Below are 24505 nucleotides of genomic sequence, written 5' to 3'. Positions count from 1 at the left end.
ATGCAAATATGCAAATTATTTTGAAAAAGGAAACGACTATGCCATTGCCATCAATCCATGCATTAACTTAAAATTTCCCTTCCAGCCAGTGCAACAGTGGCCGTTCCATTCACCTCCCGCAAGCCAATGACAACCTCACAGACATCCATATTTCATGCTGTTCCGAATATTAACCTACTCGTTTAATTTACATGCATGAAATGATTAAAATACCGTTTATTCGCACGTGCATAGTCAGATGTCTTTTTACTTACCTACGAAGAAATCAACATAATTACTGAAAACTTATTGTTCGTTTTTTGATCTGCGTAGACTATTTGATACAAGCTCGTCCTTCATGTGCTTGTATCGTTATTGTATCGATATATATCGGCATGTTTATGATCTCTATAAGAAGGTGTGAGGATTCTTTATATATGTAAGTCTTCAGATGTATCACTGGAGAAATAGTTTGCAACTCTACCACTGTAAGCATACAATATCGGAAACTGATTTCAGCCAATCAAGGGCTATGATAGATTGCTATCTACCTAAAGCCCACGTTGGTGTGTGGACACATGGAACGAACTATACCCATTCTCAGGTGTTCCCACTGACACCCGTCCAAGGTCGCATTTTTTAAAATACTAGGCTTTACAAAAATAGCGAAAATTGTCGTAAATATGGAGAATAAACTCAACACGCAAGAAACACCTTGGTTACGCGAAATGTTACCAGTGTAGCTATTTCCCCAACACGTCAAACTAAACATTGTGAATTGGCCGTTAACAACAGAACTGCAAACATCACGTTATCTCCCGAAATACTCAGCAATAAAGATAACCCACAGTGTATCTCCGGAAGGTTGGTAAGTCACAAACTCCTTCGCTCGATGAATGCAATATGGCGAGATCTTTCAAGCCAAGGTGACACTTAACTGAGAATCTTTAAAGCCACGGTGACAGTTAACCGAGAATCAAGGTAATAATGAGTGAGGCGTCAATATTTTCAGGGATAAGTTTGATATAACGAGAGTAAGAGAGGGGAATTAACAATATATAAGTACTTAAACGTTTAGTAAGTGGCTGAAATGTCCGCAAGTGAAAGCGTAAACCTAATTAGGTTAGGTCTAACGCGTGAACCTGTGTTTTACAAGCACATTACAGGATTGGCGTCAAGTTGAAATCAAAGGACTGTACTTCAGTGGTTATTTGGACACTTATCTATTTTGTCTAGAAATACCATCGCTTGATATATATAGAATGTATTGTGATGTACTTAAATATAGGCGCATGCGTCATGTCTGGGCATATATTCTAACATTGCATGTACCATGGATGTTCCTGACTTTGCACGATTTCCTTCGTTTTATTAGATTTCTTATATTTTATACAGCACTTTTATTGCACAAGTATATTCCCGTGTTGTTTTTTATATATATATTTTCGGGCAAATGGAAGTAGACATGAACGGGCGAGACTTGTTGAAAACTAGGCCTATGTATGTTTCCGTACACCCAGCCTTTGGCGGCTTCATATTGAACCATGTTACGAATGTACTTTTGATTTAATAAAAGCTGCCCTGTTCAATGTTATGAATCTACTTTCGATTTAATAAAAGCTGCCCTGTTCAAGGGAGTAGAATAGAAAAGGATGCTTTAACCACAAGGGTTAACCTCTCAATGGCTTCAGTTGTAAGAACACTGAACTCACCCTTCACTCGCTGTGGTTTCTTCCCAATTGTCTTTACCCTTCAGGAGTTGATGTACTTGACATCCCTGCCCTTGTGTGTGTGTCTACAATAGATTTAGGTTCTTTCCAAAACAGATTTCGTCCCTCTCGACCAAACGCTGCCGTCACTCGAGAAGGGCAAACATGGCGGGCAGATGCTGGAAAGCCTCACGTAGTGTTTGTTTTCATTCCCGTCTTCCTATTAAGTCCTATTCTCAGTTCTTGTAACTGCCACATTCAGCTGAAGTACTGTAATAGGCCACAGAACCCGAGGATATTAAAAGACCACGCGATACTGAAAGACGCCGTCCTTCCTCTTACACTGTCAAGTTCAGACTGCATTTGGATCGTTTATTCGCTTTTCGCCCCGCGGGAAACTGTGACGTCATCGGGCCATAGAGCGTCAATCACTAGAGTGGTGATTTCGCTGCCAAGCATGTGACCTCGGGTTGCCATTTTGAAAGGTCCAGGTCCAGCTCATGGTAGTATACTTTATTACTATTATATATATATTATTTTTAACTTTATTATTATTATTATTATTATTATTATTATTATTATTATTATTATTATTATTATTATTGGTCCAGCTCACAATACTTTCACTATATATATATATATATATATATATATATATATATATATATATATATATATATATATATATACTCGTATATATATATATATTATATACTCGTATATTATTATCTTTTTGCTATTATTATTATTATTATTATTATTATTATTATTATTATTATTATTATTACTTGACCAAATTCCCCAGAGAAAAATTACCTTACAAAAACAGGTTGGCCTAAGCACTCCAGCCATTGTGGTCAAGGCCTAAGCATCTGCTCTTGGATCTAAGCAGTGTTTAGCATAAATGGTTCCTGTAAATTATAGGACTTTCTTTGTATACAGTCACTAATAACTAACTAAACTGTAAAGTACAATCACTAAACACTAACGTTCATAAAACACTTACACTCACTAAACACTCGCACTTACAATACACTCACACTCACTAAACACACACACTTACTATGCACTCACACTCACTAAACACTTTCACTTACTATACACTTACACTCAGTAACACTAAACACTCACTGAATACTCAACACTCACTAGGCACTCACTATACACTAAACGCTTACTAAACACTCACAAAACACTAAACACTCACTAAACACTCACTGTACCCCAAACACTCACTGAACATTCACTAAACACTCACTGAACATTCACTAAACACTCACTTAACCCTAAACATTCATTAAACACTAAACACTCACTAAGCATTCACTAAGCACTCACTATACACTAAACATTCACTAAGTACTCACTATACACTAAACACTCACTAAACATTCACTAAGAACTCACTTAACCCTAAACATTCATTAAACACTGAACACTCACTAAGCACTCACTATACACCAAACATTCACTAAGTACTCACTATACACTAAACACTCACTAAACATTCACTAAGAACTCACTATACACTAACCACTCACTAAACCCTAAACACTCATTAAGCACTAAATACTCACTAAACCCTAAATCCTCATTAAATCCCTAGACACTCATCAAAGACTAAACAGTCAATGAACGTTCACTAATCACTCATTAAATGCTCACTAAATACTTACACACTAAACATTAAGTAAACACTAATTTTTACAAGACATTCACTAAACACTCACAAAACATTCATTGAATACTTACTAAACATTCCCTAAGCACTAACATTTGCAAAACATTCACTAAACCCTAAACACTCACTAAACATTCACTGAATAATTACACACTAAACATTCACTAAACACTAACATTCTCTAAACATTCACTAGACCCAAACCACTCACTAAACATTCACTAAACCGTAAACACTAACTAACTATTCACTGAATGCTTATGCACTAATCATTCACAAAACATTCACTAAACCCTAAACACTCATGAAACATTCACTGAATACTTACACAGTAAACATTCACTGAATATTTACACACTAAACACTAACATGCACTAACCCTCACTATACCCTAAACACTCACTAAACAAGTACACACCAAACATTCACTAAACCCTAAACACTCACTAAACATTCACTGAATACTTACACACTAAACATTCACTAACATTCACAAAACATTCACTAAACCCTAAACACTCACTAAATATTCACTGGATACTTACACACTAAACATTCACTAACATTCACAAAACATTAACTAAACCCTAAACACTCAGTAAACACTCACTAAATACACACTAAACATTCACTAAAATTCACAAAATATTCACTAAACTCTAAACTAAACATTCACTAAACACCTACTCACTAAACCCTAAACATTCGCTAAACACTTACTCATTAAACATTAATGATACAAAAAAATTCACAATCGCACTAAGCCCCTGTTCAATTTGCTGGGTACCAGACCTTTAAAGATGGCTACAAGGCTCTACAGCACCGCCCTGGTGGAAGACCACCAAACTGCGTAGTACTGGTATAGAGATCGCAACTCCAGGTATATACCCTCTACGGTTTGCAGAGTGTTTCGTGTCTATTTTCAGACTTTGCTTTTGTTTTTAATGCATGTTACTGATGGCCTGGACATATAAGTACATGGCCTTAGAGTTTGTAATGTTTGAGGTATTAAGTTGTTCTTGTGTATTGTACAGTACGTGCATGTTTAATTAATAATTCATAATAAAATATTTGCTCAAGTTTGATTTCGTGGCATTATTTAAATAAGTATTAAATGCTATTCTGAAAACAAAACAAAGCATGCATACCTTGAGTTATTCGCCATACACATTGTATATATATATATATATATATATATATATATATATATATATATATATATATATATATATATACATACATATACATACATACATATATATATATATATATATATATATATATATATATATATATATATAGAGAGAGAGAGAGAGAGAGAGAGAGAGAGAGCACTGGCATATGTAGTTGTAACAACCATAATGCCCCCTTTATGACTTCTCAGAAAGTTAAAAGGGCATTATGTATATGTATATATATATATATATATATATATATATATATATATATATATATATATATATATATATATTGTAACATACAATTGTTAATTACAAAGAGCACATGAAAAAGCTAAAACTAAAACTAAACTTAAAACCTAACGTAGATTACGGTGAGTTGAAAGCAGACCACCCAGACAGACGAACAGGGAAACATTAAAAACTCCCCTGGACATTAGTGCTAGCTAAATCCTCACAGTCTCGATGAAGAATATCCACCCCTCTCTCTTTGTATATGTAAATAAACACAAAATCCACAAAGGAAAGAGAAACTGAAGAAATATAAAAATAAGTTTACAAAGAAAGCTCATATAAATGACAGATGGGGATTACAAGGGAAAAAATATGTACCTGGAATCCAACACAATTGAAGAATTAGTAGAACTGCCAAAACAGGGTTAAATATTTAAGAGGTTTTACAAAGGATTAGGATCAACCGTTCAGAAGCAGGGACAGGACAATTAAAAGATTATACAAGGAGGTGACTGACCACCAAAAATTTTTACAAAAGTACAACTCAATCATTTTCTTTTTTTTTTGTAAACAATAACAGTTTTTGCAAGATGAACATTTTTAAATAAACAATTATATTAAATATACGAATGCATAGAAAATAGTTATAAGCAACTAATTTGTAATTAAATTAGTGATTTTATCTTTTAGGTCGTTCTTGAACATTTTTCTAATACAGGGGTCCAAATAATACATGCCAGGGCTAAGGTTAAAATTACAGCTGGAGGTAAGCTGTATAATAGGTCACACATGAGTGAGTTTTCAAAAATCACAAATATTAAGACACAGTTATCGTGTAAATCCAGTTCGCTACGCCTAAGGAGCAACTTACGTCCAGGAGGGAATTCTAATTGATAAGTGTTTCGTCACTGGCAGGATTCGAATCGTTTCCTGGATTGGTAACAGTGATAAAGAGTGGCTTTTACCACTGGGCCACTAAGAGCGGATGCTTAGAATCAATATCAAACTAGCTCTAACATGACAGCTGATTGGTAAGTTTGTAACACGTTATTGTGATCTTTTGTTACTGAAACAAGCGTGGCTTTTCAATATTCACAAATATTAAGACACACTTATCGTTAAATATCCAATTCACTACACCTCGGGGACAACTATCACTGAAAAGGAATTATAATTGACAAGTGGCTTCGTCGCCGCCAGGATTCAAACCGTTGCCTGAGTCGATATCAACTTAAACCTCTCTTGACGGCTCAGTGGTCAAGGTCTCTGTCTATCATTGTTTCTCAACAAGTCTGAGAGAAAAGCAAAGTCTCTTTCAATATTTTGAAGGTTTCAGAACGTCACGATGAAAGAGTTTTCATCATAATGATTTAATAAAACCATGATGTCCACACTATATGTCGCTTAGTAAGACCGAAATGCGCCTAAGAAATGCGGTGAGACGTTTTATAATTAAATAAACATTGAGGGGATCGGTGGAGTTAATCTTACTCCCAATTAAAAGCTCTTTCATTGACAGTATGGAATATTATGAAGAACTGAGATCTTTTATCTAATTTGTCTTAGGATTCAGTTTTTCAATCCTTTTCCCACATAAATTCGAACGAAAAATTTCTTTTGAATATTTAAAATAAAGTTTTGGGAAATTTATAGTTAGTTGAACGCTTCCATTCTCAATGAAAATATAAAACACCTTATTTCTATTTTTCGAAAACATTACTGTTTTGAGTATCACTTACATTTATGCATATGAGAGCAATAATGTTATGGAACATCATTAATCATTACTGTATGCTGTAGGTCCCGTTGCTAAGCAACCAATTGGCTCTTAGCCACGTAAAATAAGTCTAATCCTTCGGGCCAGCCCTAGGAGAGCCGTTAATCAGCTCAGTGGTCTGGTAAAACTAAGATATACTTAACTTTTTTTAACTGTATGAAATATTTATTCTGAACAGAAAACACCCCTTCTTAATGAAAATTAATGTGTATCGACGGAGTAGGTAAAAACCATACTAATTTATTTTTAATCATTCCTTTAAAACCAACACCAGCCAAACGTATACTCCCTCTGGAGCACAAAGAACAAAGGCACAAGGCCCTTCAACACAACCCTCACCCCAAGTCATCTTATTTGGTCCATTATGCCAGGACGCGAAACCCATTATGTAAATATGATCAACTAACTCTTGTAGACTATGGCATTCTGTGGCATTTTCCCCCGTCCCTTGTACCGTCTGGGTGATTTCCCAGAGGCAGCTGCGGACTATCTCGGCTGTGTAGCTGACCTTGTTTCAGATTGCAGATCAGGTTGGGTGGCGGTCTTTAAATCTGTGTTACTGGTGTAAATGTTAGAAGAATAGAAGTTTTATTCGCAGATGTAGTGAAGATAGTAAATTTTTTATATTTGTTAGAGTTAAATGTTGTTAACATTTTCATTTTAATGCCCTGATACCTTTACAGAATATATAGATTAAAGTTTTCATACAGCTGAATGCATATTTAATTTTTTTTTTACTGTACCTCCGTTCATGTTTCCACCCCCTCCGAACAATCGTTTCATAGTGCAACTGCGAGGTTTCCCCCCCTGTTGCACATTTAAAACCTTTTACTCTCTATTTCTCTTTCAGCGCTGAATGCCCTCATAGGTCACATTGCTTTGCCTTTGGCCTAAATTTTATATTCCATTCCATTCCACATAAATGCACAAATTACCCATCCAACGAGGACAAGTTTCACAAATATTTTACTATGGTCTAGCAAATTTTTTATTATATTTTAAAAGTAATAATTTTCCACTTAAGATTCAACCAATTAGCTATATCAACTGTCGTATGGTATCCTTGTAATTATTACCCATGTCAACTGTGCGTGACATTTAATTATTTGAAAGAACTACTGAATTCTACATAAATATGCGTTGCTTCTTAATACAAAGTGTATTCGATGTGAATTTCACCACAGCTGAGAAATTTCCTCAGAAATTGAGCTGCCTTTCATTAATAAACACAACACACATGGTAGATTACATAACGAACGCACACTATGTCCTCAAACACACACACACACACACACACACACACACACATATATATATATATATATATATATATATATATACCAACTTCGATTCCCCGAACCCCTGATTTCCTAAACAGGGCGCGAACACGACGAGAAGCGAGATTTCTTCTCTCCATTTTCATTAATGAATTCCAAGCTCTTCGTCGAAAAGTATCCAAAAATACTAGAAAGTCGTGGAAATAGAATCCGGTGCATATTGACCCCAGAATTTAGTATTTTTGGATACGAAAACAAATTAAAAAAGCACCGGCATTTTGTTTTGGCGTAAGATTAAATAAAATAAAACAGTGTTTGTTTTTAGAAATCAAATTGTTCACTATAGTTTCCCAGATCTGTCCTTGGCATTTAGAAATAACTATTTCCGATAAACATTTTCTTTTAAAGTACCAAGAAATGGGTGTTAACCGGCCGTTATAGCATTTTGCAAATGAGCGAGGATATATGTTTACAACACCAACACACACATACAGTATATGTATATATATATATATATATATATATATATATATATATATATACATATATATATATGTGTATATATACTGTATATGTATATATATATACATAATATATATATGTATATATATATATGTGTATATATATATACATATGTGTGTGTGTTATTTTTAAATGTGAATCAAAATTACAATTATTACTTATGTTTGTGGCTTATTTCCGCCTGATTGCATTTCGTGATTTATCTCTATGCTTGAAGATTACGCCCAGGCTCGCAGGATGCGCGAAGTGGCCATTAACCTTGATAAGCCTTATTAGACCATTAATCACGCCAGAATCTTGTTCCATTTATTTAATGTCCGAAGATTCATATCGCTGACTACGGCAGAGGTGAGGACGATGCTGGGAATTAATATAATTACTTTTATATGCGCGCAGTTCTTCAGCAAATTGTTAGTAATTGCGCAACAGCTGATGAAGACAAGTGAAAATTATAAGTTTGAATGTGAGAGGTAATTTAGTCAAATGATTTTATTTTCTTTAAGGCTTCTACATTCAAGGAAACATGTCAGAAATAAATTTCCAAAGCTGGCAGCTGAGGGAAGAAATCAGTCGCCGAATAGCGCAGTTCACAGGGTAAATGTAGGCATGAAAGGCTTTGGAAGGCGTAACGGGCGTTTAGGGTCAGTGGTTGGAGGAGATGCCCGAAGTTAAATCCGGTCACATCGCTAGATAAATATGGAAGCAACACTCAGGTGATGAAAAGACAGCGAAAGTAGAGGCTTCATTTAAGAAAAATGAGGAAGACCTGGCACTCTGAATGACGTTTAAGAAATCCTAAGGAAACTGAAGGAAGTTTCTCTTTAGATGAGATAATGATGAAAGGGTGATGGAGATGGCTTGGACATGTCCTTCGCACAGCCCCTGAGAGAATATAACGCGACAGTTTCAGCTGGGCTCAAGGGAGTTCCAGAAAAGTTGGAAGACCCAGACCTACTGGTATGAGAACTATGAGCAGAGAGGCTAGTGATGAGTGGAGATTTGTGGAAGATAGTGCCCTGGAGAAATATGGGTTGCGGAATTTCACAGACCCTGTGCCTCATGCGGAGTTGGAAAGTTAAGTATACCTTAGTTTAACCAGACCACTGAGCTGATTAACAGCTCTCCAGGCGAAGATACGATGAAGATGGCGATCAAGAAAGCTAAACAAGATGAATACGATTAGGTTAGGAATAGGTGCGTTGGTTTGTATTTAGGAGGCCTTATACCAGCATCAGCACAAGGACCTTCGCAGTATGGGAACAAATACCGGATTTGCTGCTTAGACTCGGCATGACACAAGGTCTGCAAATCAGAGCAACAGATTTAATGAAACATTTTCCATGTTACCAGAGATAAACAAGCAATCGAGTTTTCTGTACAGCGTATAATGCTGTATGAAACTTTCAGCCACGGCCCATAAATCTCAACCGTGGCCCAAGAAACTTAAGAAACTTTCAGCCACGGCCGGGTGGTGGCATGTGTTGTTGGCACCTATAGCGATCGTGGCTAACTTTAACCTTACATAAAATAAAAACTACTGAGTCTAGAGGGCTGCAATTTGGTATGTTGATGATTGGAGGGTGGATAATCAACTTACCAGTTTGCAGCCCTCTAGCCTCATTAGTTTTTAAGATCTGAGGGCGGACAGAAAAAGTGCGGACGAACATACAAATAGCCATCTCAATAGTTTTCTTTTACAGAAAACTAAAACTAATTTGCCCAGAAATATAGTTTTGGCCAGAAAATGCAGAATTCGTCTTTTTTACAAAATGAATATCGGGACGGCAGAGGTTTTCTTTACCTGATATCGCGCCTGATTCATCGCCCGCCATTATACTGCAATACCATGAATGGGCTGGATATATTCGACTCTTCTTTCCTGCTCTTATATCTCATTGCATTTCCGTATTGCATTATTTCTAAAGTTCAAATTTATCTCTCTCTCTCTCTCTCTCTCTCTCTCTCTCTCTCTCACGCAGACTCAGACACATTCAGTACTTCACAAGACATCTCCTCTTGACTTAAATTTTTTTGACCGATTTATCATGGTCAAGTTTCTTCTCATAACCAAGATGATCTTGACATCATCAGTTAACAATAAAGTGTCCTTAATCTTGTTCTCATGAATTCTTGCATGCGAGGTCATATTAAACGCCTGTAATGTTCGTGAATGCATTCAGTTACTTGAAAACTATGACAGATGTTACGTCTGTAAAGCATCTTAAGCCTATGTGTATAAATGTAAAAAATATGGTAGGTTTTATTTCATCTCTCGAACAGAAATGCAATTTTAATCTAACAGTCTCTCGTTTGTCTGGGTTGAAAAATACTGAAGAGTGATTGAGCTTCACCGTCGTTTAATCTTTCATGGTGAATATATCATGTGACTTCTCTCTCTCTCTCTCTCTCTCTTCTCTCTCTCTTTCTCTTATTTTTTCGTTATTGATGATATTCTCTCGCTCTCTTATTCCTGATTCGTATCCGTTACCTCTCTCTCTCTGTACATTTGTCTTTCTCTATCACTCATTTTGCATCATTATTTGCTGAAACATTTAATATCTGGGGACATAATGCGGAATCTATCCAGACTGACTATACATGACAAAAATGTACTTTTAAAATCCAGATGTTGAGAGAAAGTTAAAATGAGGCAATCAAATCTTGCCTCGCTGTGGCTTATTTCATTCCTTTGTACAACGTGTTATAAAATATTGCTTGCCTTTGCTAGAGGGTTCGGGGAAATGAACGCAAATATGTCATCGAGAATGTCGATGTAGAGTAAGTATCATGATTTTAGCTAACAAAATTTTGCGGCCGTAATTAGGTTTCCTGATTCTATCTCTGTTTATTACTTCTTTTGGTTATTTCATTCTTATTTATTCCTTTTTCTTAGTAATTTCATCATCATCCTTTCTAGTGGCTGCTTATAGTCTTATCTAAATATGCCATCGCTAAAAAGAGGCATTGAACACAGTCTTTCCTTGTTGACTCATAAAGTGGGCGTTTGGCACGGCAAGAAACTGCCAAGGCAGAACGAAAAAGAAGCATTTCACCACAGTCGAAATCACTTCAGGCAAGCCTCTCTGCTAAAGACTAGTCATCCTACGTCTCAGTTCTCACGCCATTTACAATGTGGTCAGGTGAGCAAAAACCTGTGACCAAGGAATTGCTTGGCAAGCACTTGCTTCAGCGATCTCTTTCCTTTCATTCTGCTTCCGCTTTTTCTCTTTCTCCTCTGCTTCTTTCTTTTCGCCCGTGGGTGGGAGTCCTGCCTGATTGTAAATTCCAGGGGCGAGAGCAGAAGCAGTCGTCCAGATGAGGTCGGTTTCGACAAATTCTTGTGGATCTTTCGCTAAAACGGAATGAACGGAGACTTTGTTATCACATTCCCTCGCTACTTCTCTCTTTCGTTCTTGGATCTGCGATATATGTCATGCATTCCATAATAATTTCTATGAGATATTCCCTGCAAACTTTTTTTTTTTTAGATAGTTATAGGGATTAAAAATGAAGGAAATTGAAAGAGCTTGTCGTGAAAAGTAAGCATGTAGTATTCATTCTTGTATAGAAAACGGGAGATGCTTGCGATGTGGAAGCCAGTAAATTACATTGCCAAGAGGGAAGAGGGTACATCTGCTTAGAAAATGATTTGTTTTGGCGTGGCAGAAATTTAATGATGAAGAGGGCCTGACGGTAAGGTGACAATATATATATATATATATATATATATATATATATATATATGATATATATATATATATATATATATATATATATATATATATATATATATATATATATATATATATATATATATATATATATATATATATATATATATATATATATATATATATATATATATATATATATATATTGTAACAGGAATCCTCTTTTCACGCCATCTCATCCTCCTTAGAAATAATAATATTTAAAGTAAAATATTAAATTTTTGCATTCATTCCATTAATGTAAAGCTATGGGAAAAATTCACCCCTACAAACCACTCTTATCACTCCCTTTGAGGGTTCATCCTGTTAATCTTTCCTTGCCCTCTTGACCGTGAGACCTTGGTTTGCAGATGCTGGCCCAGGAGAAAGTTCAACCCCACCCAAGGGTAACCAGCGCCTGCAGAACGGCAGGGAAACAGACATGTGCTCGTCGCTATGTTTAAAGAGCTGAGCCACGCTGACCTCATGCTGCCTGAGAGACCCCGTGCAAGACATGCAGTCAGGCCAGTCACGAATGCCATCTACCTGGATGCCCAAGCGTAATCCTCAAATGTTATAAAGGGCACCCGCATGGACAAGATGAGAGAGAGACTCCCAGAACACCCGACTGACTCAACGGAGTCCAAAGCTTTTTAGGTTCTTTCATTCTATTGATGTGTGTTCTTATTTGTAAATACAATTATTTAAGTTAAACCTAAGAATTTACCTAATCATTCCCCATTCTGAAGAGGGCCTTCAGCTGTGATATGTTGTATGATTCTTACCTAATTTAAAGCCATAGCCAGATTTGCATTTATCCCCAGGTAAGTTGTGCACACCCTCAGTAAAAAGTCGTATATAATATATATATATATATATATATATATATATATATATATATATATATATATATATATATATATGTATATATATATATATATATATATATATATATATATATATATATATATATATATATATATATATATATATCAAACTTTTTCTCCAGAGAAGGTCATCAGTGAGAATATATATATATATATATATATATATATATATACATACAATATATATATTATATATATATATATATATTACATACAATCTGGATATTGCATTCGTCGTTAAAAATCATTTAAAATTGTGTTTTAAAACTGAAGGGACTTGATTTCTACAAATCACAGAAAATGATCTTACTTATTTTATCTAAATAGATTTACAAGTATATTAATAATTTTCAGGTTAATGCAGTGGCATTCTTTTATATCATAAAATGTATTGTTAAATATCAAAGTAGAATTTCTTTTACAGAAGTTAAATCAGTCCTTTCATATAGAATTAAGACTTAGTTTTTAAGGGCTTAACAGTCTTTCCATCCCTGTTACACGACATCTCCCATCCTACCCAGTCCCACCACTAATCCTAACTACTAGGAGGGAGAACCCGCTCCAGAAGGCAGCCTTGTGGGCGGGCACCCGCAAAGACTTTATTACCTTCAGATTTTGAAAATAAAACTATTTATAAACTATGACTACAAATATTGTCTGGATAGGTTATTTAAATACAAGTCGCATTATATAAAGTCGGTGAAGTATGGTTGTATTTGCTCGTCAGAGCAGTTACAGAGGAAAGGTAGATCTTATTTTTGAATTTTTTTGTTAATAAACTTCCGTTTATCACTCGTTAGTATTTGGTCCTCAAGAGTGCTCATGAAATCCTTCATCTTGAAGGACCATCGCTAACTGCGTTCCTCATCCGGTCTTCAGGGGGGATTCGCATAGTTCCTCGTTGGATGAGTCGGTGGAGTTGTCGGCTAGCACTCTGCTAGGCCCGAGTTCGAGTCTCCGGCCAGCTAATGAAAGATTAGAGGAATTTATTTCTGGTGATAGAAATTCATTTCTCTGTATAATTTGGTTAGGATTCCACAATAAGCTGTAGGTCCCCTAGCTAGGTAACCAATTGGTTCTTAGCCACGTAAAATAAGTCTAATCCTTCGGGCCAGCCCTGGGAGAGCTGTTAATCAGCTCAGTGGTCTGGTTAAAGCAAGGTATACTTAGTTCAGGGATTCGCCAGCAATTTAGATTGTTATTTGTGAGTAGATTTTTCTTTATTTTTTTAAAAATTTACAGTCATTTTGTCAAGTGAAAAGTATGATTTTCCCTCCAATTCTTTCCCCCTTAAGTAAACATAAAATGAAAGAATGAAAAGAGCGAGGCGAAGCGTAAGGCTGAATTCCACGAGGTGAGAATCTCTGAAACAATGAAACCAGCGCAGGTGTCACTGAGTGTGGTCTTCCTTCGCTGTCGTGTTTTGTTTGTCAGATTTATTTTTTCATGTCGGGGGGCGAGACAACCTCGACATTTCTCTAGAAAAGCCTGTTAAGGGAAAATTTGCAGTTTATAAAAATTTTTTTTTTTATATGATTTTATTTTTTTCTCTTCCTTCGTCTTCCTTGAGGAGAGATATTTTTGGACGTTCTTAATTTTTTTTAGCGATGGGGTCACTTCCCGTGAGATGTGTATATTAGAAATTTAGATGATTCAGATACATATAAATAATTCAAAATGTGAGAATAACTCATGTTATGTATGATTCATAATTTCACATTTGTCTAAGTTAAACTTGTATGCTGTTAATTTTTAATCACTAGTCTGTCTATTTACAAACAACTTGCGAATAGAAAAACTAAAAAAAAAGTATCTTGCAAAGACTTCTTCTTTAAAAAAACTTTCTATATAACTCGCATTCTATAATACTCTTGTTTGTTAATACGAGATTCATGCAAGCTGAAAATAATTTAAAGATAAATAAAAGGTACTAAAAACAACAAGAGAAAACCTGGCAGGTATAATACGACTGACTGTGAACAGAACACGTATAAAGTGATTCTAAAAATAGCTTTGTTATTGACGAGCAGTATGGAACTGAAAAATAAATGTTCTAATAAATGTTCTTGTTTGTTCTTTGACCTTTACATAACCTTTTGTAAACAGAAGAAAAGATACTATTTCATGTTGGTGTTTGCTTGCTTTCTAGGTTAATTGCAGCATTAGAACTTAAATTATTTCTTTATTGCCTGGTACTAAATTCTATTGTTGATGTCTATGAGGTTATATTGTACATGAGGGGCAACGCAACAAAATTCGGTCGACAAAATTACTTGATTTTTCATATTCTGCATCATTTTACAGATCTCAAGAACCAACCAGAGTATAATTCATTCTTCTTTGCTATGTTCATTTTAAAAGTTACTATAGGAAAACTGAATTTTCATGTTTGCTGAATATTTTACCTAGTCAATCCACTATTCGATTAGCAATCTTTTACCTCATAAATGTATACTGCATACATAGAACTTGGTTATTATTATTTTCAAAACAGAGTTTCAAAGAAAGAGCAACATAGGAATAGATATCATACATGACATATATTATAAAGATATCCATGCAATGCATTTAAAAACACCATATCTACAAGGCTTTTACTTTCATGGACACCCCCATTTTTAATTTTAAAAATCTAAGGAAGGACAAAAATGCTACGAAAACTGATATATAGGAAAATGAGGAATTGATTCCTTGCAGATGATACTGGCAAGATTGATGGAAATGTGCTACTATGCTGGAACAGGCAAACTAGATGAAATTCTATAACATATGTGACCTGTTTATGCTACTGTTTGTTTGCCTGTATGGACAGGAAAATTTTTCCACATGCGGGATCTCTTTCAGCATTTTATTGAAACTGGGGATAACAACTGACATCATGACTAAGCATTCGCAAGGTAGAACTCAACTCCATTAACATCTTGATTAGATGACACCAAAGATAACTATTGTTTCAATAGTCTTTAGGTTTTCAGAATAGAAAAAAACACTATGAAATGGTGATATCACCTTCTCCCCTAGCAGTTAAGATAATGAAAGTGGCTCGTGACACTTGGAGCAAACTTCGCAGAGCCCTCAGTTGTTTTACGAGGCCGTTTCGCATGATACATGAAAACTTCGTAATTTCTTCCTGAACAGGAAATTACCAAAGGAACTGAAACTTACCAACGTAATTAAGTTATATGCTTAACTTTCTGGACAGTGTTTTGAAATATGACTTTGAAGTGTAAGCGCTTCCAGGAAGGTGGTGAATAACGAATACACATACAGCGGGCGCTCTCTTGTTTGTGCGATGTAAAAGAACACCCACATACACACACAACACTCACACACATACACATATATGTATATATATATATATATATATATATATATATATATATATATAATATATATATATATATAATATATATATATATATATATATATATATATATATATATATATATTCTCACAAATATTATACTGTTCTGCCTCTCTTCCTTGATTTAGTAGAAATATAACAAAAAACAAAGAAAAGAAAGCACCAAAAAAGCTTTCTCAACGCATTTGAAGTTTAGTTTATAGACCTAATCAACAGGGTAAGTTTTACCAGGGCCACCTTTAGTTAGGGTATACCTTAAGCTCACTTTACTATGACCCTCGTACTGGCGAGTTTTTTGTCATTTTTCAGGCTACCCGCAGGCTATTAAGCCTTCCCCCTTTGTCCTTTAACCCTCTTGTGGAATAGCCTGGGGAATTGCCCTTCAACAGACCCCGGGCATCTGATGCAGTTGATGACTGCATTATCTACTCTAAGGTAAGTCTGAAGATGACAATTACTCCCAGTTCTTCCCTTTAGACCTCCCCCTTATTTCCTGTTTCAAGTTTCTCTCTTAAACAGTCACTGACTAAGGAAATCCTAGTAAAACCATATCCCACTTATGAAATCAGTTATATGGAGTACAATTAGTGTTGCCTTAGTGAGTTTGCATAAAGTATCCTCCATGGTGTTGACGTAATATCCTTGATTTAAGATATATCCCTTGCAGTCAATTAATGATAAGTGAGAGGTCCTGGAATTCAAGTGTTATCTGGATACGTCTCTTCCAGAATCAGGCACGCCTTGGAACCTGGTCATAATCTTGTTTGGAGAAGGACTAGCAACAATATACTCGAGAATATCTTATATGAGCGTCACAAGAGTTTTCTCAGCTGTTGCGTCGTCCACTAACGTATGTTGAAATATTGTGTGTCCGAAGTGGGGCGAAGTTGGAGCTGTTATTAGGTCCCATAAGATTTTCTTATTTTCATTAACTTTTTGTTGAACTAGATGGTTGAATAATGTGGTTTATTTAATTCTTGTATTCAGAATAAGTCAATATATTCAGTAACCTAGTTTCAACTGGTGACCGTGTAATTAGTTGTCTTTTTTGGTAACTTTTAACCTTAATTGGTAAGATTACGTGGGTCTTAGCTAAAGCAAGCCTATATAAATCACAGTAATTAATAATTAAACTCATCAGCTGAATGACCACATACCGATATATATATATATATATATATATATATATATATATATATACATATATATATATATATATATATATATATATATATACAGTATATATATATGTGTGTGTGTGTGTAATTTTAATGGCCACAATGCCCTCTCTTACCTTCTCGAATTCTTCGTGATGATTATGATGACGAGGGTTCATTTCCCACTACCGGACATCTTAACCACTTCAAATTTCATGCACGTGGATCATAAGACCTTTTTATTGACAAGTGTATCAAAAAAAAAAGCACGAAGAATTAGAGACGTTAAGAGGTTATTGTGGCTATTACAATTACATGTGTATCTGGTAAAAGTGACCAGTAAATTCTTATATATATATATATATATATATATATATATATATATATATATATATATATATATATATATATATATATATATATATATATATATATACATATACATACATATATACATACATAATATATATACATATATATATATATATATATATATATACATACATACATACACGCACATATATATAGGCTATATATAAATGGATGTATATGTGTTTGTGTATGCTCCAGCATAACTGAAACGCATTGAGCAATTTCAACCAAACTTGGTATAAATGTGACTTACTATCTGGAAAAGAATATTGTGGGGGTAAGACATCACTAGCACCAAAGGGGGTGGGGTTGGGAAGAGGGTGACATGTAAAAATAACCGGAAACGACAGATATTGGTGTCTAATCCACAGTTTTCGAGGTTGCTGAGATGACTAGTGATACTCCCAGTGCCCTTTAGGCCAAAGTTCAGCCCCGATAGGAAAGTGGATTGAGAAGGGGTGGGAAGGTGGTGACATGTAAAAATAACGGAAAACAACAGATATCAGTATCCAGCCCATAGTTTTCGAGGTTGCTGAGATGAATAGTGACACTTTAAGTCCAAGTTTAGTCCCTATAGGAAGGGGGAGTGCGAAAGGGTGGGAAGGGGGTGACACGTAAAAATAACTGAAAACGACAGATGTTAGTGTCTAATCCACGGTTTTTGAGGTCACTGAGATAAATAGTGACACTCCTGATGCCCTTTAAGTCCAACTTCAGCCCCGACAGGAATGGGGGGAGAGACGGGATGAAATATAAAATATAAAAAATACAGGGCAATGTAACTGAATCGACTATCTTAACAGGAAAGAGAGAGAGAGAGAGAGAAGCGTCAGAAGCAGCGTACAAAACACGACATGGAGTTTTAACATCGACATAATTGGGAAAAAAGCTCTCTATCACGAGAGTTCATGAATGTTCTAAAGGATCCACAATCATATAGCTATTTAAGGCTCGTGTAAAATTTTTAAAAGCTTTCGAACCCTACTCTGGGTTCATCTTCTGTCACTGTGACTGAAGATGAACCCAGAGTAGGGTTCGAAAGCTGTTAAAAATTTTACGCGAGCCTTAAACAGCTATATTATTGTGGATCCTTGAGAACATCGACGTAATTCTCCTTCAGGACGGAAAAATTCACTCGCACGGAGTAACTCAAGTGATTTCCAATCGCAGCTGTGACACTTCATCTCTTTTCAATAGATTTTTCTTTTGACAAGGGAAGTTACGATCCAATCAGAGTCCCGTTAGGACACCGGCGCCCGTAAGTGATCGAAATTACATCCTCTGCCCGGAGAGAGAGAAAGCTGCAATTTACTGAATTTCACGGTGAAGAACTAGAGCGTTTCTCCCTCTCAAGTTGCATCTCGTCTCATTCGCCTCCAGGCCATTACAAAGGGATGAGGTGGGAATGATCAACGTGATGGACTGAGGAAATGACCTGAGGTCAGTGCTGGTAAACCATGATGAATGGGCTTCTGGAATCATGATTCTCTGGACCTCATGCCATAGAAGACGAGTGCGATTGAAAGCTTTCAAAACACATTTTTGATCCTTCCCAGCCCTATCGCTAAGAAACAGATTTAAAGTCGAGTAGATAAAGGATGATTGTATTCAAGATATGACGAATTATAAAACATTAGGTGAAAAAGTCAGTCGAAGTATAAAACGAGTAGATTAATGACCAGAAACAATGTGACGGGAAAAACTAGATATCAAACTGTTGAAATCATGGGATTTCATTTAAGCAAAAACGAGGCATTGAAGATTCTTTTCATGATTACATATAACGGCTTAAGTGAACGGAAAGTAATAATTATTTTGCTTTTGTTAAATGAAAATTGTCGGGTAACGCGTGGGAAGTTCTGCATGAATCTCCTGTTGAAATTTTATTAAAACATAGACTATATACAACTGAGGAGAGAGAGAGAGAGAGAGAGAGAGAGAGAGAGAGAGAGAAGAGAGAGAGAGAGAGAGAGAGATATAGTTAATCTAATGGGAAAAGGGGATATTTAAAAATCACCTGATTTCCATCTACGAGGTGTGTCAGACAGACCTCGTGAAAATTATATTCTATTTTAATAACTTTGGGTATGTTCATGACAACTGGAAATGTACAGAATCTGTTCATAATAAGTGTTTTATAATAAGCAAAAAAAAAAAATAACTGGACTCAAGAACGGTCTCAGTATGCATTTCTAATTTTTCTTATTACAAAAATGAAGACGCCAGAATATCACCTGTGAATGTATCGTCCAATTCATCTATGGGTGTGGGTGTGTTCTAATTGCTATTCATTTCTAAAGGCACAGAAACCCTCAAACGTTAGATCAGTGATGCTCCAAAATGAGATCACACAACCATGTATTGCAAATACTGTTAATCCAAGTACAACAGTAGTTCTTCATTGGACAGGTAGGTACCTTTCTCAGCTAGCACGCTGTTGGCCCAGCGTTCGACTCTCCGTCCGGCCAAGGAAGAATTAGAGGAATTTATTTCTGGTGATAGAAATTCATTTCCCGTCATAATGTGGTTCGGTTCCACAATAAACTGTGGGTCCCGTTGCTAGTTAACCAGTTGGTTCTTAGCCACGTAAAATAAATCTAATCCTTCGGGCCAGCCCTAGGAGAGCTGCTTATCAGCTCAGTGGCCTGGTTAAACTAAAATATACTTAATTTTCCCAAGTACGACGACTTTAGACCGGTTCTTTAAAGTTATCCAAAGGATGCAGTCTGTTTAACGGTAAAATCAAAATCCCCCAATTCCAGGCATCCACATTAATTAGAGGGATAATACCAACAGCAGGAAACTGACGTTGTCATTCCACCCATCACACTACAGTCTTCACAAAGGCTACAGTGACTTCAAAGGCCTTGCTTGACGAGAACCATTTACTCCTTCAAACGGCAACCTCCACCACGAGTCGCTCTGCCCATCCTACTCTTCTGAGTCTCTCTCTCTCTCTCTCTCTCTCTCTCTCTCAAACGGAAATTAGGAGGCGAAACGGTATTTTAAATATATCTATCTGTTTATTTAGTGGCTAGTAATTAGAAACCGGTTTTATTAAAAAATAAATGTTTTCTTACAATGGCTGTATGTATCCGATATACTTCATATACATTTACCATTATGGAATAGTCTTGTTTAATATCATTTTGAAAATCTTTTTCATTCTTGGGAAAAACGAAATGGCAACCTCGTCAGCATATTTAGGACAGAAAATAAAAGCAAAAAGAGCGTCAGCCCACGAACTTCCTCGTTTACGGAAGCAGTGAAGCAGTTTTTTTTTTTTTTTTTTGGAGGGAGGGAGTGTTTCTGAGAACTTTTTACTTCCACAACAAAATAGGGTTTCCTACCGTGTAGGAAAATGATTAAAGTTCGATGATTATGAGTTATGCTCCATTGATAATCTAAAGCAAAATATATGAGATCGTTTGGTGTTTTTCCTTGTTTTTGGAAGATTGTTTTTTCTCCTGACGGTGATTTTTTCTTAGTTTTACTTTTCTATCATTTTTAGCTTAACTTAAAAGACTCGTTTGATATTCATTTAACTGTTGTCACGTCACAATGATCCTTAATCATATGTTCATCTAAAGTAAACACCAAAATTACCTAATAAAGAGAAGTTGTTGAATTAGCTTATATAAAACGTTCAATAGAAATAATAATAATAATAATAATAATAATAATAATAATAATAATAATAATAATAACCCTTACATATTTTGGAAGTACAATCTTTGAGCGCATAGTTAAGCCACTCAAAAAATTCCTTTTTCTATAATTCCTTAACTGAGGACTCATAAATAACAAAAGGACGGATGCTGTAATTTATTCAGACTGTGTGAACAACGCATGCTTTCAACTGATTTACAAAGGTGACTATTAGTTACTTCCCCTAATTACTAATAACCTCTTTTCCATTAAGAATTGTGGAGAAAATGATATTTTAATTTTAATTCTTTTATTCTGGATTATATATATATATATATATATATATATATATATATATATATATATATATAAATATGTAAATTTCTGGCTCACATCTGGTCCTATATGGCTGGTGGAGGAACTGCTAATACCCTTGACTCTCACTCGAAAAACCGGGGGTCGGTCCCGATGTAAGTCAGAAATTTATTTTTGCAAAGCACGTTCTCATGAGTTCACTGCCATACACTCACACACACAATACATGTATATACAGTATATATATATATATATATATATATATATATATATATATATATATATATATATATATGTATGTATGTATATATATATTTATATATAGCGTACGTTGTAAACAGAACTTGTAGCTCGAGCATTTGCACATTGCACAACGTAAGGAATGACTCACCAAGGAATCTGAGTTTGTATAACAGGCTCTGATAAACCAGAGACTGACATCCTTTGTTGATCAACGGATGATCGGCAGCCTTGCTGCTGCTGCCGCTGTAGTACGTACAATGAATAGAAAAGATGAAAGAGAATATCCTATTAGGTGCATGGATGTTGTCCCAAATCCAACATGACCACAGCTCAGATGAAAGAGGATATCCTATTAGGTGTATGGACGTTGTCCCAAATCCAACATGACCACAGCTCAGATGAAAGAGAATATCCTATTAGGTGCATGGATGTTGTCCCAAATCCAACATGACCACAGCTCAGATGAAAGAGAATATCCTATTAGGTGCATGGATGTTGTCCCAAATCCAACATGATCACAGCTCAGATGAAAGAGAATATCCTATTAGGTGCATGGATGTTGTCCCAAATCCAACATGACCACAGCTCAGACGATAGAGGATATCCTATTAGGTGCATGGATGTTGTCCCAAATCCAACATGACCACAGCTCAGATGAAAGAGGATATCCTATTAGATGCATGGATGTTGTCCCAAATCCAACATGACCACAGCTCAGGCATGGGCATGGTGCAGTTGACGAGAGTAAAAAAGTATATAAATAGACAAGGGTCATATTATATCCTTTATTTTTAGCTAACTACCACTTCTTTGAATCTAGAAGTGGATTTCAAATGCAATTGGTGTAGAATCTATACTATCTACACTGTAGATAGTTCCATCTGCTGTTGCAGGGAGATTATAAGTCAATAAATTAGGGAACACAGCTTATCTAGATGGATTTCCGACACCGACTTTGTTTGCCTTAGCCACTACAGTTATCACTGCACAGACTCATTCTAATCGAGTATTGTCGAAGATAAGTTCTGAGGTCATCTAGTCGTCCTCAGAACTTCATGAGAACTAATGAAGACAAAAAGGCTGTCAGTCATATTAAGTCTGTCTGTTGCCAAGTTTAAAGAAAGAGAATATTGGAGATCCGGTTTCACTGGTAACTTTTGCAATTTCCCTGTAATGATGTGCAAAGGAAACGCAGTTTAGAAAAATAAAGAATTTTCGAATACATAAAGGCTTGTAGGAACCAGCATTGTTTTTTTATTGGTTAAACATACTTCATTGTTTAAATACTATTTTCGTAATATTCAGCAGATTTAAATTTTAATAATAATTAAATAATAATCTCTCTCGTGAAGCAGAAGTGGGTTTTTGTTACTGAATCAATAGTGGGTAACAAGTTGGAAAACTAACTTGATCTGCCTCAGAAGAAAAAATTCCTTTTAGGAGTTCAGAGGCCCCAGACATGACAACTTTCTCTAGTTTCATAAATATAGTGAAGAGATTACCTACGATGCCTATATCAGCTGAAAGGGAGTTCAGGAAGTACACAATATACTTGCCTTGATTAGTCCAGATGCCCAAAAATAGCAAAATATAGTACTAATTGTTTTACCTTTATCAAAACTTTCAATTTCTTATTATCAAAACGTTTAATATTTTGTTTCCAAAGGATGTCTTGAGAATATTAAAATACACTTGCATTTTTATTTGATGAAAATCACCTGCCTAGATTTTAGAGTTTTTCAGAGACCACTGAGGGCATCGGAGACCTTGTTCCGACAAAACGAACGTTAATCAACAAAGAAAAAGCCAATGTCTCACCTGACAACAAGCCAAAGTACAAAGTCGGAAGCCTAAGGAAGATCATTGATTTCCCCGCAGGTTCAATTCAGAATGAATAGAAGACAACAAATAAAAATGACTCGAACAGTGAAAAAAATCAAAGTGAAAAATGAGAAGACGCGAGTGTGGCTCGCCACGTTTCATTTAGAATTCCGCGATCATCAGCTCAGTTACACCCAGTCATTCCGTTCCATAATAAATCTGGGTTGCATGTTGGGTATCCGGTACATCGAAAGGTTTTCTGAATTCGCAGCGCTTTTCCTCCAGAATTTACGAAATGAAAGGAGAAACTTTAACCAACGTGTTTGAAATTACAGTTGTACGTTCATGACCTCCAGTTTTATTCTATTTTCTTACTTACTCGAAGATCTATTTTCATGGCAACGCCTCAACTCCCGGAATACTGACGTTTATCAGTATTATCGTTAAACTGAAAGAGCATGTACTCAGGACAATAATGAAATGAATCTATGCAGCTACAAATCGTCCGAATGAACGTGATCTCCGCCTAATGGGATGGAACAAAGAAAGTTCACAGCGTCAAGACTTCCATGCATAGGCAATAATTAGAGTTGTTTCTGTTCGTTACAAAAGTCAGGGAAAGTTTCTGCTT

At 35.6% G+C, this 24505-nt stretch overlaps 1 long non-coding RNA gene across 1 annotated transcript in view; it reads right to left on the bottom strand.

Moving 5' to 3' along the window:
* The window catches only part of LOC136825663 (uncharacterized), a 232459-nt gene extending 230413 nt beyond the window's left edge, over positions 1-2046 (bottom strand). Inside the window, exon 1 of the long non-coding RNA XR_010849393.1 lies at positions 1692-2046. This is a non-coding gene — a long non-coding RNA (uncharacterized lncRNA). The remainder of the gene's footprint in view (positions 1-1691) is intronic.
* Positions 2047-24505: the final 22459 nt, after the last annotated feature.

This window comes from Macrobrachium rosenbergii, chromosome 39 (genome assembly GCF_040412425.1).
Source record: "Macrobrachium rosenbergii isolate ZJJX-2024 chromosome 39, ASM4041242v1, whole genome shotgun sequence".
Taxonomy (NCBI): Eukaryota; Metazoa; Arthropoda; class Malacostraca; order Decapoda; family Palaemonidae; genus Macrobrachium; species Macrobrachium rosenbergii.
Note: the sequence above shows the minus strand (reverse complement) of the source record. Positions and strands in the feature narration are given on the sequence as shown.